At 50.9% G+C, this 18658-nt stretch overlaps 1 pseudogene; it reads left to right on the top strand.

Annotated features, from left to right (window-relative positions):
- Nucleotides 1–16483: 16483 nt before the first annotated feature.
- LOC119876727 lies at nucleotides 16484–18408 on the top strand (annotated as a pseudogene).
- Nucleotides 18409–18658: the final 250 nt, after the last annotated feature.

Here is an 18658-nt window from a genome sequence, read left to right as displayed (position 1 = left end):
AGAGACAAGCACGCGCGCCCTTGGAGGGAAACGGGAGAGAGACACGGGCCAAGGAGACGTTGCTGGAGTCCGAGGAAGGAGGGGCGACACAAAGCAAAAGCGTAATCAATACCCAGACTGTTTTATATACGTATATATAACACACAAAACCGCAAGAGAAAAAGGAGGCGATCATGAGATCTCGTTTATACTGTGGTGGTGTTTCCTTTTTGTTTCTCTTTTTCTTTCTCAAGAAGGGTGAAGATGCCTAGCGCACCGAAACTGCACTCCTTGCGAGGGTTTTCCCACCCTGGGAAGTCCTACACGGCAACGGTGGACAGCACCCAGCAGCACCTGCCTCGTCCTCTCCTCTTAAAAAAGAAAAGAAAAAAAAGAAAGAAAAAACAAAAAACAAAAAAAGCACCCCTCTCTCCTTTTCACTACCCCCTCCAAAGGGCTGCCTAAAGCGATCTATGGAAACTTTCTTTCCTGGGAGCGACCTGAAAGAAAGCAGAGGCACCGGGTTTAAATCAGGGGTGGACTCTGTGCTCCGGGGCCCTGTTTTTCTTGGCCATGTTAAAGTCATTTGGGGACAAATTGACTATGAAATGGGAAGGAGAACACAAAGAACGGTCTTCAGGAAATAAAACATAAATAAAAAGGAAATATTCACAGCTTCTGAAATTAACAGACTGAGTAGCAAAGCCAAAAGTCAAAGTATCCTCAAAGTAACCTTGGAAATAAAGCATCACGAAAGAGCAGAGGGATGGGCGAGGGAGGAAGGGATGTCCTCCGAGGAGTGGGAGAGGGCCCGGCAGGCCAAGTCGGGCAGGGCGGGCGGACTGGGCGCGGAGCGAGGCCCTGCCACCAACCCCGGCTTTAACGGCGGTCACTCGGGTGGATGAGGCCTAAAGATTCCACCGCTAATATTTTTTTTATTAATATTTTTTATTTTTTATTTCTGGACTGACTCAGATAAAGAGATTTAGAAGGACTGAGCACCAGCCGATGCACTTCTCTGGACTTCTCTCCTCAATCCGTTGCCAACTTTGATTGAATGGGTGCTGTGGATGTGATTATATAATACTGCCATTTCCAAGCAGTGTTTTTGGTAGGTTTTAATAAACAGACTTTTCAAAAGACGGCAATATAGAATTGTTAGATCCGTTGTTGATCTAAAAATATTTGCTTTATATTTTCATTAAATGACTTCTTTTAATATTTTATTCAGAATACTTATGAACTGCTGCAAAACGGTAATTTATTTTTCCCCAGATCTTGTATTACGTGTTTTTTTCAGACGAGCACAAATCAAAATGAAATGAAAATATGGACAGTTGCTAGGTAGTAAGGGTATCTTTTGATGTGATCATTTGATTGTAATTTAATTTGAGTAGTGATTCCGTAAGAGCTGATCGAGAAAATAAATTTGTTAGAATGAAATAGTCTGTGTCTGATGCATAAGCGCTATGTGGGAAGACAAGAGTTCTTTAGAAAATATTTTTTTAACTAATGCCAATCCTTAAATGATAGCACTGAGGAAGGAGAGTCTGCTCCACCTAAGGTATATTTGGAAATATAGAGTAAAGGACAGTCATGACAGAAAGTGCTAGTACTTTAACAGAGTTGTCACTCCTCGTTAATCCATAAAGCTCACAACATTATTCTCTCCCTTGGTTTCAGTGGGTGTTTTTAGTGTGTTTATAGGTGAGATTGCCTAAAGACTAGTCCTTTTCTTGGAGATACCTGTGTCCTTTATCATCTTTACCAGAAGATTGGACTACATCACCAGTAAAAATGTGCCACCTGGTTATTAATGGTTAATACAGAGCTTCCCCCCTAAGTTTAGCCTCTCTTTCCCTTCCCGTCAACCTCGCCATACTGCTAAGTTTCTTTCCTCTTTTTCTGAAGACTAATACTTATAAAGAATAGCTGTCAAGTCTATAAAATATTTTTGTATTAATTACTGCCCATTAATAACTATATGCAATTCAGTTTAAATTATTAAGCTGTTCTGGTGTTTTGTTTTGTTTTGTTTGTTTTTCTTGTGCTGAAAGAATGCAGTTCTGAAATCCTGATGCTGGGCCACACACTACATTACCCTCAGTGTGATGACCAGCTCAGACTTAAGAGTCTATTCTACATTTCTATGTTCCGGTCTTTCCCCAGTATGATTCCATATCTTCTTTACTGGTGCTGGGGCTTTGAGTTTTGTTTTTTTGTTTTTTGGTTTTTGGTTTTTTTGATCACTCTAGATACACCCTGCAGAGCGGTCACATTTATCAAGTTAATGTATCAATATTTACAATGTGGGAAAATGAAAGTATAATGCCTCAGGTTGTGAGTACTACAGATGCAAAAAGCTCTGCTCAGTAGAGTCCTTTCGTATTGTACTTTAAAAAAGTATTTGGGAGTGATAAAGCAATGATTTTATGGATTAATTTAATCTCATTTAGCTGTCACACTTTCTACCTTCTCTCATCTTCCTCTCTCTTCCTCTGACATCGATGCAGGGGTTAAAAAATCCGGAAAACTGTGAGATCAACAAGGAACAGTCATTTCTTCTAGACAGACCCTGTGTCACTTTCATAAATCAAGCCCAGCCAGATGGCCATGTATTGGGTTGCATTATTTTAAACACCAAATCGTACTAAAAAATCACAATCATTTTGATTTGTGAAATCTGAAAAAGGCCATATTTATTAAACAGAGAGAAGGAAAAAATGAAAACAAGAAACCACAATTTACTTTTCTTTGCCTTCTTGTTTCCTATTTCTCTTGCTATTGTAATCTCTCTGCCCAGCAGATTTACAACCTGGAGTGGGGGCCGGGGGTGGGGACAAGCTTCATCATTTTTTTGAAGGTCTACAGGGGCAAGCAAAGAAGGCCTTATGAGAAAGCTGAGGATTGGGTGTGGTGGTTTTTATATGGTGGATACTACTGGCACGTGAGGTGAAATCCTATTTTCCCTACAGGAATGGCAGTGGTTGATTAGACAGAGAATGTGTCTATTTAAAATTTTAGGAGGTATTTGCTTACTTGATTTGGCTGACGACAAAAGAACTAACATTAGATTTCACACTGTTTTCTACTAAAAAGCAACCTTTGCTGATTACTTTGGAAGAAGCCCAGATTTAGGGGTAGCAGAGTAACTTTTCACTGGAGAAGATGGGAAAGAAAGCCCATTTTATTTCATCATTTTGCATTTTTAAAAGTGAGCTGGTGCTTGCACTCCATATTTTTTTTTTTAAATCAACCCTTTGAATGTATTTACAAAATGAAATTCATGGTTGAAAAACAAAAGAGGGCAGCTATAACTGAGAGGTTTTGTGCTAAGGCTTATATTGTTACACATGTAAATAATGAAAATATTGTTATATATCACCAGATCTTTTTAATGAATTTGGTCATTGTGTTCCTTTGCAGCGCAAGTGTCTTGTGCTTCGTAAAGTGCCCATTTGTTTCCTCCATTTCAATCCACCCCCTCCTCCCCTTCCAACCCAAAGGAAAGTGACAAAGTTCTGTTCCATCAATCTGGCTAATCCCGAGCTGGGCCCATTTATAGTTTGCAGTGTCCTGTGGCTTCCTGATCAGTCGTCCAAGCCCCTGTCACCTCATTCACCCAACCATCTTCCCCTGCAAGTCTGGGCGATAAATCATTCAAGGTGTATTTAAAATAGTCACTTTGCTGTTGTTGCTCTGCCTTTTTTTTTTTTTAAGTACTTAGCCAAGGACTACTTCTTTGTTCCAAAATAGAACTGTTCATTATTGATCTTAGAGATTCCCTCTGCTTCCCTGTAGCCTCCAGTGTTTGCTTATTACCATGCTCATAATCTGTTTTGTATGAATGGTTTTCAACATTCAGAGAATAATTGGTTCTAATATTAAATGCAGTATATACTATTGATAGTTTTATCGATAAGTGTAATATTTTAAATAATTTTAACAATTAAATTTGTTTTTTAAATTATATATTTGTAAAGTATTTATCCTGTTGGAAGCAACAATATATTGTTGTATTTATTCGTTTATTTTTGTAATAAATGATCAACCTCTTCAAGCTAAATCAAAAATGACACTTTTATATATTTATACAAAATGCATTTTAAGATATGGGCATATTTGCACCAATTTGTATGTAAATAGAGTCAGAGCCATCAATAACTTGTAGCTTTCAGAACTAAATTGAAGGAAGAAACATTCTCTCCACATGGAGTTTAGTTTGCCCAAGTTCCAGGGTAATTAATCAAACTCTAAAATGGATGCAACAAGTATTGGCACTGGATGCAGACTTGAAATTAATTATTTAGGAGGTGGACCTGGTTTTTTTCAAGGCAGAAGGATAGAAATGAAAGAATTCTCTTCTTTCATGAAATGCACGTGGCTGACTGGACTGATTAGAACAGATGCTATTTATCGGTGATAAAAACCTAATACCTGGCTGTGCTCAGACATCTATGCTAGGGGAAAGGTGTTGAGAGTTAAGACTTGGAGGCTCTCAGTGACTCAGAAGCAAGGTGATTGGGAAAAAAAAAAGAGTTGTGTTATGTTTGCTTTTTAAAAATAGTCCTTGAAATGGCTGTGAGTGAAGAACCTTTCTCTGCTAGTCCTGTTACTGACAGCATGAGCAATCAGTACAGGTGTTGCTGTTGCTGATGTTGGTAAGAGTGAGGCGCGTCAGAGGTGTGGGGGCCACCTCTCCAGCTTTCAGAGTTCTGTAGGTCACTTGGTCATCTCAGTTCCTCAGGGCGGCTGTTCCGAGGGCCTGAAGGTCACCCACGTGACCTCCCGACTGCAGGAGCTCCACCGTGGGCTTGATCTTGATTTCAGTAAGGAAATCAGAGGGCACTGGGTTTGCCTGAACTTTCCAGTCTAGGAAAGGAAATAGTGCAGAGGCTGGAAGACCTGGGTGGGGGTGGGGGAGCGGAGATAGCAAGAGGGGTACTTGTGTAATCAGATTCTTTGATTTTGTTAGCCTGGCTCATGGCCTATTAATTAGATTACTCTCTCTTTCATTCTTGATTTCACATCCGTGTTTGTTCCTGTATCCTAAAATGTGGGCGCGAGCGTGGCGAGCAGGAGCCTATGATGTCACTGCCGGCCAGCGGCGGCCGCCTGGCCTTCTGGAGAGCTGTGGGCTGCGTTCTTTATGAGTCTTACGAGTCGGGTCTTCCTCGAGGAAGAGTTGGCTCTGGAAGTGACCTCAGAGGGGTCTGGGAAGAGGGCAACTGGCATTCTTGCGGCCGCCCGGTGTGCGCGCTAGTGTGTGTGTGTGTGTGTGTGTGTGTGCGCGCGCGCGCGCGTGTGTGCGCGCGCGCGCGCCTGGGTGCCGGGGAGGGGAGGGGGCTGCAGATATTCGCGGCCTGGACTCTCCAGCCCCAGGGATGCAGATGGCTTGCTCAGGTGCAGGGCCTGCCTCGAGTGCCATGGGGACCCGAGGAGCGGAGCAGGACAGCGCCGGGGCAGCGGGCGGCGGCAACCCAGCCTCTCCCCGGGACGCAGGGCCGGCCGGGCACCGAGGCGGGGCGGTGGCGGTCGCGGCGGGGTGGCCTCCCCCTGCCCGGCCCGGCCCGGCCGGCGGCCCGGCCCTAACAGCTGCTGCCAGTCCCACAAGTTGTTTTCCTCGTGGCGACCATTCAGCAAAACGCACGATCCTTTCTCAAAGATTTAAATTTCGCGGATGAATTACCATACACCGGTTGCTTAGCAACTAAATTCAAGCAGGCCTAAGAATATGCAAGCTTTTTGTATTCTCATTAATAAAATGCCACTCTGACACAGCAACCCGACTTTGGATCACTGCAACTTCTGTAAAAGCCGTAGGAGAATACAAACCGATCCTGCCATTTAATTACAGATCAAAATGGCTTGAAACGCGATGTTTTGTTCATCTATCTTCCTAAAAGCGATGTAAAAAAAATAACGGCTTTTCAAGAGCAGTAGTAATTTTTTTTTTCTTTAATGGAGTTGTCTATCGGGGTTACTGATAATTGTCAACTGAAACTTTTTTGAAACACAGGTTGAGATACTCCTTTTCATCAGCATCTCTGCTCTCCCCCTCAGTGCCCCGTGCTCTGATCCTGCGCTCGTTCCCCAGCCAGTAACAGTTCTTACCCTAATTCTGGAAGTACTCGGGCCTTGGGAGCCCTAGAGACTACAGGGCAGCTGGTGGAGCAATCGACAAGGCCGGTGGCTGGAGAAACACTAAGACGTTGAGGAGAGAGAGAGACAGAGAAATGAAAACTTGCGAAAGTTTCCTTGGAAGGTCGGTCGGCTCAGGTTCCAGAGGTTCCGGCGAACACTTTGTGGAACGCAGAGGGGAATGAAAGGTAGAGATGCCTGTCGACCTCTGTGGCACGTTTGCGGATTTTCCGTGCTGGGGCCCAGCCTCCTCTCCCCGGAATTCGGTTGCCACCTCCCCTTCCGCGGACCGCAGAGTTCAGAGGGGCTGGGTTCAGGGCCTGCTGACTCCGGCTCTCCCGGAGACCCACCTCCCTGCTGCCCCAAGCCGTGGAGCCCCGGAGGAAACGTACAGAAGGAGCTGGACCCCCTGGGTCTTCAAAGACTCTGGCCAGCCCGGAGCCTGGGATTTACAGAAGGCGGGCACTTTGTGTGTCCTCCCGAAGGGTGCGGCTCCGGGACGGGGACGCGCGGGCTCAGAATGAGGGGCTAACCCTTTGCTCTACGCAGCCCGCCCGTGGGGGGAGCAGGGGTCAGAGAGGACTGGCCTCGTGCGCGGGGAGGTCGCATTGTTCGGGAGTGCGCCGAGATCTAGGAGGCCCGAGCTGTGCAGCGGGGGCAGGGAGGAGGAGGCCGGCGGCTTTGTGAAGTTTGGGGCCTCCAGGCCCTGCGCGCCGCACTCGGGAGTGCAGTGCTCGGGGAGCCCCGCGCACTCGGCTTCGGCGGGTGGGGGAGCTCGAGCCCCGGGGGGAACCCCGGAGGAGGCTGCGTGTGCCCGGCCCCGGCCTGGCCACCTCCTCGCGCCCCGGCCCCGGCCCCGGCGCCCCGGGCCTGCGCGGCGACACAGAGCCCGCTGCGGACGGGCGCGGGCCGCGGGGAAGGCAGGGGGGCCAGCGGCAGCGCGGGGCCGTCCCCCGCCGGGGTGACCGCGCGCCGGCCCGGCTCTTGGAGCGGTCACAGGAGGCCGCGGTCCGCTCTAGAAAGATCCAGGGGCAAAACTGAAACTCTCCAGATGGGTTCCAGTAACCTTCCCAGGGAGCCAAGCCCCTTCCTTTGCACTTTGGCAAACGTGAGAACTTTAGAGGTGGCTCTTCCCCCTCCACCCCGGGGTCAGTCTGGACGCTCAAGGATACGGTATCCAACCCCCCCCCCACCATCAACTGCCTCAATTTTATCCGATTTCTTTATAGTGAACAGGAAAAAAAAAAGTGGAAATCATACCAGAAGTTGAAATATTTGCTGTATTAAGTGCTCAGAGGCATTCGAGTTCGTTTTTCAGTAAAATGTACATAATAAACAGGAAGCCATTTATTTACAAATACAATTGCCCCAGACAAGCCACATTCCTTGTACGTAATTCATTAATAGAATTCGTTCCTTTTCCTCCCTTTGGAAAGAGAAATTTTAGCTTTTAAAAATAGCTGGGTCTTGGGGGAGGGGAAACAGCGTGGTTACCTGTTCCTAGAAAAAGAAGCAGGGATGTCTAGCCAATTCTTGTCTGTGGGGGTGTTAAACAGTATAAAATAACCATTTACGAGGCGTGGAGAACTTTTTTTTTTCTTCTTTTTCACTCTTCAGAAAATGAGTTTGTTGGTCCATGGTTGCTGTCACTGGAGTTGACCAGTGGAAATGTGCTGGGAATGTAATCCTAGTTGGCGTGTGTGCGCCTATACATGTGAACAAAGCTAAAATTTAAATAACTTGAGCTGGCTGGGAATATACCAGAATTTTATCCATAAAAGTCATTAGTTGCCATAGTTTTAGAAATGTCTGTGGAAACGTGCCTGTCATTCTCTCTCCTTCTTGAGAGGCGTGATCCTGGGGAGATGCTAGCACCGGGCTCCCTAGTCACCAGTATAGGCCAGTACCAGTTACCTAGAGAACCTGAGTGTGGTGTTCCCTAATCTGAGAAGCTACCTTGAAGTGAATCACCTGTCCTTGCAAGTTGGGAAGAGGGACCTTGTTTGGGAGAGAACCATCTGGGGAAAGGCAGAATGAAGTGTGGGTCTCTGGGTGACCTGGTGAGTAGCAAGTAAACATCAGAAGCACGGGACATGCCGAGGTGTGTCTGGGGCTTTGTGACATCCCAAGACATGACATGTTTACAAAGGACAAAAAGAGTGATAAACTGTTCGTGTTTTATTGTTGTAGCTACAAAACAACAGGCCGGACGCTGAGAGGAAAGCAAAAACATCTTTTTAATACAAAAACAAAAACAAAAGGACAAGGGATGTTCTGATGAAGAGCTTCCTGGGAGATTGCACATTAGTTGTGTCCTCCAGGACTGCCTCCCGGCAGAAGGCAAGCCCATTTAGTCGGCTGGAACACTGCACACTGAAATAGAATAGATATTCATTTCAAAGAGCTCACTTTGTGCCAGCACTGAAATAAAAGGTGCCAAAACCTGCTACCCTCACTCTACCCGGGGTTCAGGCAGGGCAACTTGGAGGTGTGAGCTGGGGCTGGGCAGGTTTGTTCTACTCCTCCACCCCTGTAAGAATCTGGGAGGCAGAGAGTCTATTTTTCATTTACACTTCCGAGGTTGAAAACTCCCCAGCAGAGTTTTTTAAAAATAAATTAAAAAGCCTAATCAGAGGACTGGTATCACCCAGAAACTAACAAAATGAAAATAAATGCCTTCCTAGCTTGGTCTGGAGAAGAATCTGTAGGTTACAATGTGGGGAAAAACCCATTAGTGAACACAATAACGTCTACAAAGTATTTTTAATTAACATTTTGGAGGGGGAAGAATCTTTCAAACTTGCTCAGGCGGCCCTACTGATTATACTTTGTACTCCTTGAAGATTCTTCCCGAGGTTTAGAAACATCTCGACCGGAGAAATGTCCTTAATTCTTCCAAGAACTATTTAATAGTTGTCCTGGATGTTTTCAACAAGAGAAGGATGCAGAGTAAGTAGTCTTGGGTCCAACGAAGCCTGGGGGAGTGGAGGTGGTGGTACTGAGCAACCTGCACCTGAGATGGAGCTTTTCAATGAGGAGGGGCCACCGGGGTCCGCACTATTTACATACGTACCTGATCCCACCGGCTTTCCTCTATTTATCAAAGAGGGGGACCTTGCTAGCCAGGCGAGGCCGTAAAAGGGAAGAGAGAGACCAAAGGACAGATCAGTTACTTGCCCACTTTGTTCCTGGGCCTTGAACTCGGCTTCAAGGAGGGGAATAAAAGTCTCCAGGGAATGAAGCCCCCCGCCTCTATTAGGATCACCCTGACACTCTCACCCCCACCTCGTGGCCAGAAAACCCGTGTGCCGGCTGATTTGCAGCAAAATGGTAACTTGAGGAACCCCGTGTGAGTGTTACATAACATACAGAACTTTCTACAGGGAGAGGTGCTTCCGTCTGATTTTTCTCCCAGTGACTCTACACAGGCATTAAGGCCTAGAAAGGAGGAATGAAGACAAATTAGATAGGAAGTCTATGGGGAAATGCATAGCCATATATGGCGAAGCATGTAAGTTTACTTGCATCTCTTCTGTGCCCCAGCGTCCTTTAAACACCCTACCTAGAGCTGTGCTTTGACCAAAAGAGGAGTCATGTCTAATTTGGGCTTTGGAGGGGAGGACAAATCATATTCAAGGATTGCTGGGACCTGGTGGCCCTAAAACCAGTAGAAGCCAAGTTAGTTCCGAGCTCTGTATTATCCTCACCCAGCTCTTTCTGAAGGAATCCTCAAACCCTTATCTGGGAGGGAAAGTTACCCCTTCCTCCATGCACCCCGCTGTGCCCATCGCAGTCCCAGGTGCTGGTTGCAGGTGAGCCACTCATTTGCCAGCAGCAGGAGTCCACCACTGCAGCAGTCCGAGGTCACATTCAGAAAGCCTGTTCTTCCAGAAGAGCCTCCCAAGGCAAAGGCGGTTGGAACCGTGTTCATTTGCCCCAAGCACGTAGGGGAGATTGGAACCAAGGGACAAGCCTTTCACAGGAGGGGATCTGGAGCAGGGCAGTTGATCTGGGCAGATCCCCAGCACCAGGCCCTCTTCGCAGGGGGACAGGGTTGGGGGGGTGAGGGGGAGGAGGGTCGAGGAGGGGGAGCTGCTAAAGGCGCGCAGGCTGACAAAGCTATAACAAAGGATTCCTGCAAAAGTAGTATCAAGGATCTTTAAATTATCACACACCTTACAGGCGTGTCCCCGGCTTCCGGGACACAGAGTCCGTTGGTTGTTCCCCGGGGCTCGGCAGACGTGCCCCAGCTATCAGTGGTGTGGGGCTGGCTGACTGGCCTCACAGCCTCGGCCCTTGCACTACTGCAGGCCACCCGGGCACGGGTGGGGGGCTGTGCCTGGGTCCCCTGGGCCTGTCGGTGGCCGTTCCCTGGCGGCCCGGTGAGGCAGTGGTCTTGTTGGACAACATCCCTTGCCCTGGATTGGCCCCTGGAAGGTGAAGGGCTGCAATCCAGCAATCCCTATGCCTCCCTGCTGGGCAAGAAGAGCGCTGGAGAAAAGGGGAGCTCCTGGGAGTGGCAGCTATCTGAGTCACCTTGGCCTTTGCAAGGAGAGCCAGCAGGACACGGTGGAAAAGATACACCCAGGACGCGCTTTTGGTGTGCTCACAGAGCCTAGGCTTGGTCGCCCGGCCCTCCCACCACCCCCCACCAGGGGGCGGCGGGGGAGGGGAACCTGATGTCCTCTGGCCCCTCTATCACCACTGCCTCCAGGCCTCCTGCTACCGCCACCGGAACCTGGTAGGCACCCAGCACCATCGGTGGATAAGCACTGAAGCCCTAGCATCTGGGGAGGAAAAACTTAACAGCAAAGCCAGATAGTGATTGTGAGTGGTGAGAGGGTACAGCCTAAGGACCCCAAAACTTCACCCTCAGTGCCTCCAGCCAGGATCCCTAGGCACCCAGAGCAGCTCCCACATGCCTCTGGGAGCTGAAGTGAGGAGCATTTTTCAGGGATTGCTGGGCCCAGGAGCAGAGCTCAGGGAGACAAGAGAAATGAGAGAAGCCCTCAGCCTCTGAGGTCAAGAGGACGAAGTGAAGGAACCGCTGAGATCCAGGCACCCCTCCACATATGACAGAGGAGGGAATGAGAACAAAACCCGGGGAGAGAGGTAGAGGTGGGTACAAACTGTGCTCAGTGACCATCTCTCTCCTTCATGGTGTCCCCTTTCTTCCATTCAACTCAGAGGGAGCCCCTCAGAATGGCTGCAGACCTGGGGCATCCAGCTGCCTGTGCCCACCCAGTTGGGCCTCTCAGCCCCCACCGCCCTCCCAGCAGCCCCAAGAGGAAGGTCGGCCCAAGCTGGCTCCAGCCCTCAGGCCAGGACTCCAGAGGCCTCTGCCTCCCCAACTTGCCCCCCCCACACCCTTGGCTGGCCTGGGCGGCTGGGGGCTCCGACCTCACAAATGGCCTCGGCAGTGGGGCCCGCTAGGAAATTCCAGCCAGGCAGCCCCGAAGCAGCGCGGGGAGGGCTGGAGGCCGTGAGTGACACCGGCTCCTGCCCCTGGCTCCGTACAAGTGCAAATGAGATGCTTTCTGGCTGATCAGTCCACTGTATTTTATGCAACTTAATGTCTATGTCTTGTCAACTCTTCCAGTCAAGAAGAATAGCAGAAAATTTTAACGAGAACTTGTGTGTGCGTGTGGTTTCCGACTACAATTCCATGCGGGGAGATGGGGTGAGGCTGGAGACAGGGAGGCTTGCTGACGTGAGCAGCGCTAGAGAAAGCCCCCTAAAATGCAACCTTAGGCCACAGAGAAAGAAAAAAGAGGCAGGATGGGATATGGCTGCGGACAAGAGACCCTGATGAAATGAGGTGGGTTTCTGGCTGGGAAAAGTTTAAAGTTCTAATCTTTCTTTTTAAGGAACAAAATTTATTTGTGTTTACTGGGGTGCCGGGGACAGATCAAACTCCTTCTGCCAGCTTACCTCACATCTTGAACAACTGCCTCCACCTCTGACCAGACTCCCCCACCAGGTTGCCAGGTTTTCTGAGAAAGCAAGTCTGGCCAGACCTAGGTGATGTGAGCTTCCTGTAGCGTAAATTTGGGGGGGGGGGGGGGTGTGCAGGGCAGGTCAGAGGGACCAAAGGGCCCTCTGGTATCTGGCCCCAGGCCACCTCAAATAGTTCACATGGGCACTTGGGAAGAGCTCTGGTCTTTTTCTTTTTTCTTTTTCTTTTTTCTTTCTCTCTCTCTTTCTTTTTTCCTAGCATAGAGCCCTAGAACTCCTGGTAGTACAGCCAGAGAGGACCAGAGGGCCAGCTCCACCTTCCACCCCCACCCCTCCTCATAGGAATTGTGTCTCTGGCTTGTCTGCAGCTGACCCAAGGCCCGGGAACAATGGGTTTTCTTAGCCCTGTTCCCAAGCCCTGCCCCTCTCCCCCCTGCCAGGCTCAGTGGTAGGCAGGGCCCAAATGGCTGAGAGTAAGGGGAGCTTCATGCCAGCTCTTGCCCCCTCTTTCATGGTGTTCCCAGGGTCAGCAGGGAATTTGTTGCTGACATATGAAGCTGTCCTGTGAAGATCTGCCTCTGGGGTTCGGCTGCCCACTCAAGGAAGCTAGGGTAGTTTTACTCTGAGGCCTCAGGCTCTTCTGAAGTTGCTCGCAGCTGGGGCCAGGCAGAAGAGGCAAGTACCCAGGGGCCAGAGGAAGGAGACTAGCCCAGGCCCATTTCATTCAGGTGAGGGGTTTGGACCTTTCGGGCATCCTGGATGGTTCCAGCCTCTCCTGTTACCTATGGAGGAGTCCTCCTCTGCTTTGTTCCTTGGCTGAGGTGTGAGATCCCTCTCTGCTGGGCAATTAACTCTAACAAAATAGAACGGGGAGGGGGTGATCATGTGCTTCACATCAGGAGAAGGGGCCACCCGGCACTCTGAAACCATCCAAACTTTCACGCCGCCGCTTAGCAGAGGAGTTTGCTTCTCACAAGCAGCTCAGATTTCTGCCAGCCAGAGCCCGGGCATCTCCATACCAGCCTGGTAAACACATCAGAACCAGATGCACGCTGCTGCTCTGGGCCTCCACCCGGGAGCCAAGGTGCGGGGGCAAAGTCCCAAACCAGACGGACTTGACACTCACTGCCCCCGACTCACTCAGCGTCCTGACGGGCCCAAATGAAGGGCTGAACTCTGGGGCACGGAGCGGAGGTGACCTGCACCAAAATGAACTGCTGGCTCATCCAACTGTCTGGCTGCTTAGCCCACCTGCTTCGTGGGCACTTGGGAAGAGCTCTGGTCTTTTTCTTTTTTCTTTCTCTCTCTCTTTTTTCCTAGCATAGAGCCCTAGAACTCCTGGTAGTACAGCCAGAGAGGACCAGAGGGCCAGCTCCACCTTCCACCCCCTGCAAGGACCAGAGCCCCTGCAAGCTGCCCCATCTTCTCTTCTTGCTACGGAATCCCCACCAGCAGTCCATTCCCTTGTGCCCTCCATGCTGCCTCCTCCCATCCCAGAACCTATGCATTGGGGATAGAAAGGGTGTCAATAAAGAGGCAAGCAGGAGTGACAAACCATCTTCAGAAATAAAGAAACCCAGCCACAGCAGCCTTTGCACCAACAGACGCTTCTCACTAACCTTTACTTTTCAAACAGTCACTCAGCTTTTGACAGGCCCACACCATTTCACCCCAGGAGCAAAAAGAAAATGTAAAACCTAGGCCAATTTCCTTCTTCCTCCTTTGCTCCCTGAGCTCACCATTCCTCACTTCCTCACCTCCCAGCCATCTCTATATCCACTACTCTCCATCCGAAGGTTTATAGACACTCGCTCCTTAAAATTTTCTAGGGCTTAAGTATTCCCAGAGTAACCGGTGAGAGAACACACCCTGCTCACCCCACCTCTGCCTCCAAACCTTGTAACCACCATCAGCAGTCATACATCGCATAACTCGATGCCTGGTGGAAACGTGGACTCCATTATTTATCAGAAGTAGCAATAAACTTTACTGAAAGAAATAGAGTCAGCATTGACTATGGGCTACCTACTGGAGAACTCTTTGGAAACATCCCCTCTACCTTCTTACCTCCTTTACTGGGGTGGAGTGCTGTAAAAATCTTAGGTAGCAGGCTTCTCAAAACAGCTTGATTACCTTGAGCAGGTTTGGAGTCCTCCACTCCAATCATGAGTAATAAAGTCACTAATAGTCGTAATTGGTTTTTAATTGCTTGATCTGATTGGTGGCTTTCTTCCTGACCCCATTTGGTTTCTTGGGGTGGGGGGGGGAAGTACAGGTGGTCCAGAAGCAGTAAGGGGAAGCCATTTGCAGGCAACTTTTTCAAGCAGAAGGGAAAGTACTTTTGTTATATTTGCAGACATGTGTCTCACACATTTTTCCCCCTGCTTTTTGTAAACTATCTAAGAATAAACATTACAGATCTGGGTTTTAATTCCTCCAGATGGGATCATAAAGTACCTAGGAGAGATTTTATATATATATAATAGAATTGAGGACACATGGCTGTTGTTCACATTGAAAGCCGAATAGAGACTCCAGGCAAAAGCAAGAACAACTGAACTGTCCGTGGAATCCAGTATCTGGGCAAGTTCACTTTATTCCTTCTCAGGAAGAGGGTCTGCGGCAGCGAGGAAAAGTTTGCCCAGGTCTTTGAAGCGGGACACCGCGCGGGGCGGGCCAGACCTTCCCACTAGCCAGGCGGTTGGGCTGGGGGCTTGGGGACCCTTCTTGGCAGATCATGCCCCCCACGCCACCCCCTCCTCTCCCTCTCTCTCTCTCTCTCTCTCTCTCCTGTCCCCGGGGCCTTCGATCGCCCAGGCTCTCCTCTTGAGGACCCCACCGGAGAACTTGCTCTGCGCCTCGGGCCGCCCGCCCTCTGCTCCTGCCCGCTCCGCCGCGCTCTGGACTCACCCCGCGCGGTCCTTCCACTCCGCACAGGCAGGAAACCGGCCTCAGTCCGGGCAACATTTGAAACCACGTTTTATCAATACCAGCAAAGACCGGCTCGCACGCGGAGGGCTCTGAGCTCCCGAGCCCGCTTCTTGCAGAAACCCGGGTCTAGAGGGAGGGCGGTAGGGGCGAGAAATCCTCCCTCCAACCGCGATTTCAGCTTTCTTATGGAAATGAACGCGACGGCCCGCTCGCCCCGCGCCCAGCTCCCGGCCCCAGCCCCCTTGCTCCTAGCCCTTTGCTCTCTTCAGCCCCCGCCCTCCCAGCCCCGGGTTCTCGCCGGGGCCCGCGGGTGTGGACGCGCTCGCCGTGCGCCCGGGCCCTGCGCGCGCGGGGACCCTGGCCGCTGGGCTCCCCTCCGCCCCGCCGGCCGCCCCAGGCCTGGAATATTCCGAGATCGCGACTTTCTTAAAGGAGAACCGACCGCGCGGCAAAGTTCGCCGCCGCGGGGAGGCACAAAGGAGGGTCTGGGCTCCCGTGTGCTCCCGAGGTTGGGGCGACGCGTCGCCCGTCCGCCGCGGGGTCCGCTCTGGCTGCTGTGAAGGAGACGATCGGGGACGGCAGCGCCTTCTCGTCGAGCCACTTTTCTCGCAGGGCAAGGAAGGAGAGATGCACTTGGTGGCGGAGACAAAGCTCCCACCTGGATCCCTGATCGCTTCGTTTAAGATCAGCGATCGCATCTTACGTCCTAGGGTACCTAGGGGCTCTTGAAAAAAGGAGGCTGTTAGACTGCACCCCTCGGGCTCAACCTGCGTTGGGGTCAGCAAGAAAGTTTGCCCCCGGGTGCTGGAGACGCACGCACGCACGCACGAAGTTTATTAAACCTTGCACTCAGCAGTTTTCTTTGAACGGTTAAGGCAACAAACCCCGCACCTGCCCCCTTCTCGCAGAGCCGGGGCGGTGAGCCCAGGCGGAGGGAGGGGTGGCGGTGAGCGCGTCCCGGGGCCGGTGTCTGCGCCCCAGGACGCGGCCCCGCTCGGGACCCTCTCCTCGCGCGCACCCAGGCCCGGGGCTCCCCCGCCGGCCGCGCCGGCCTCCCCAGGCTGCGGCCGGGCGCCCGCCTCCTCCGGGGAGCGCAGCCGGGGGCCGGGCAGCCACCCCAAGTGTTCCCCACTCGGGCGAGGAGAAAGGCCAAAGTTCTCGGCGGGCGGTGCGCCCCCACCCCCTCCCCGGGAGCGCGCTCCCGTCCGGCCCGGCTGACCCGCGACGGGGCCCCGCCAGGTGCCCGGCCTCGCGCGCGCCCTCCCAATCACACTCACTCACACTCACACTCACACCCCGCGGTGCTTTTTGTTCCGGGCCAGGCTCACTTTCACAAGTGGTTAGAAAGTCTCGAGCGCCATCTAACGGGAGCAGCAAAAAGTTGGCGCTGGGTGGAGGTTAGGACCCACGAGGCGCGGGGCCCGGCGGTGGAGGGTCCTGTGCCCCGCCCTCCCCGTGCAGCGGGGCCACGCTCCCCCACCCCATCCCCGGCACGCACGGACAGACACGCCCTGGAACTCCGGAGCCCCCCTCCGAAGGCCACTTTCCCAGGAAAGCGGTGCCCGCCTGCCCGCCTGCCCGCCTGCCCGCCGCCCGCCTGGGACTGTCCCAGGCGCCCTGCCCTCGCCTCCCTTCCGAGTTCCCCCAGGCCACAGAGGAGGACGGATCGCCCTGCACCTGCCTTGACAGGGTCCTGCTGTTGCTCGAGTTCTCTCTTTTTCCTTTTGGGCCGTGAGGGAAAGTCCCAAGAAGCCCGGGGAGAGCACACCTGTTTTCCAAAAGGAACGACCATATAATGAAGAGCGGCCAGAGACGCTTCCAGGGGGATCGGGAAAGGAGGTGAAAGAGGATAACGATAAGGAAACAGAAAAGAAAAAAAAAAAAAAAGAAACAGAAGAGAAGTGCTCAACTGAGGAGAGTTTAGTCCTGCGGTGGCCTCAGGAGAGCTTTAATGTCCCCAGGGAGGGAGGGATTGGGTTCTGAAGAGCAGTCCTGGTAAGTGCCCGGAATTTGCAAATGGTGAAGTCCAGGACAGAAGGGTCTCTGAAGAGGGCAAAGGAGGGGAATGGGAGAGAGGGACCCACCTCCGTTTGAGGAGTTCCAGGCCTCTCCTAAAGGTTCCAGGACACTGCAAGGCACTTGGTCACAGGAGATAGAAACTGGAACAATGCACTCCTGTCAGGTCAGGAGATCTGCAGGGTCTGGGAAGGCAGTAGAGAGGCTGGTATCTCTGACCTGCTATGAATCAAGGCGGACAAGGAGGAGAGGTGCCGGTCAGGCCTAATCACCTGGGATCTCAGGAGATCCCAGGGCTGCCAGCTGTCCTTCCGGTTAACAGTGGGGGTGACCAGTCTCCGATGCCTCCCAGTAAAGGGCCAGAGGCAGGAAGGCCTGTGGACAGCCTTTGGGGGAGGGGGGGGTTGAAGTTGGCCATGTGATCAGAGGTGGCCAGGCTGGAGTCCAGATTCCAGGAGGAAGTGTTGGATCTCGGTGATGACCCTCTGTCCTCCCTTCCTCGGGGCTATAGAATGGAGATCAGAAAGCCTTTTCCTCCCTCAAATGTTATGAGGCTAGAACATGCTGTCAGATGGACTAATATTTTTTGTTATGGTACAATACACATACATTTATCATGTTAACCATTTTGAGGTGTGTAGTTCAGTGGCATTAAGGACATTACCATTGTGTACAACCATCACCACCATCCATCTGCAGAACATTTTCATCTTTTAAACTGAAACTCTCTACCCATGAAACACGAACTCCACATTTCCCTTTCCCCCTGGCTCCGGGGGAACCATTCTACTTTCTGTCTCTATGGATTTAACTACTCTAGGTACCTTATGGAAGTGGAATCATCCACTGTTTATCCTTTTGTGACTGGCTTACTTCACTCAGTTCAGTATCCTCCAGGTTCATCGGTGTCGTAGCATGTGTCAGAATTTACTTCCTTTTTAAGGCTGAATAGTATTCTGTTGTATGGGAAGACCACATTTTGTTTATCCATTCATCCATCAGTGGACACTTGAGCTGTGTCCACCCTTTGCTTATTGTGAATAAAGCTATGAACTTGGGCCTACAAATAGCTCTTTGAGAATCCGGGGTAATCCGCAAGTGGGTGCCGGCCACGCGCTACCCCCGCGCGCCCCATTGCCATGCCTTGCAAAATCGAGGAAATCAAGGACTTCTTGCTGATGGCCGGGCCGAAAGGACACCAAATCAAGAAGATAAGGATAATGTGAAGTTTAAAGTTCGATGCAGCCAATATCTTTATACTTTGGTCATCACAGACAAAGAGAAGGCAGAGAAACTCAAGCAGTCTCTGCCCCCAGGTTTGGCAGTGAAGGAGCTAAAATGAACCTGGCCCACTGATTTGAACTATATTAAAATTTTTTAAGTTCTAAAAAAACCCAAACAAACAAATAGCTCTTTGAGCTCTTCCCTTTTGATTCTTTGGGGTCTATACCTAGAAGTGGAATTGCTGGATCATCTGGTAAGTCTACATCTAATTTTCTGAGGAGCAGTCATGCCATTCTCCATAGTAGCTGCACCATTTTTCATTCCTGCCAGCAGTGAATAAGCGTTCCGATTTCTCCACATCCTCACCAGCACTTGCTGTGTTCTGGGTTTTTCTTCTTCCTCCTCCTCCTCT

The sequence above is a fragment of the Canis lupus genome, chromosome 10 (assembly GCF_011100685.1).
Source record: "Canis lupus familiaris isolate Mischka breed German Shepherd chromosome 10, alternate assembly UU_Cfam_GSD_1.0, whole genome shotgun sequence".
Lineage (NCBI taxonomy): Eukaryota > Metazoa > Chordata > Mammalia > Carnivora > Canidae > Canis > Canis lupus.
The sequence above is the reverse complement of the archived record's forward strand: the minus strand, read 5'-3'. Positions and strand labels throughout refer to the sequence as shown.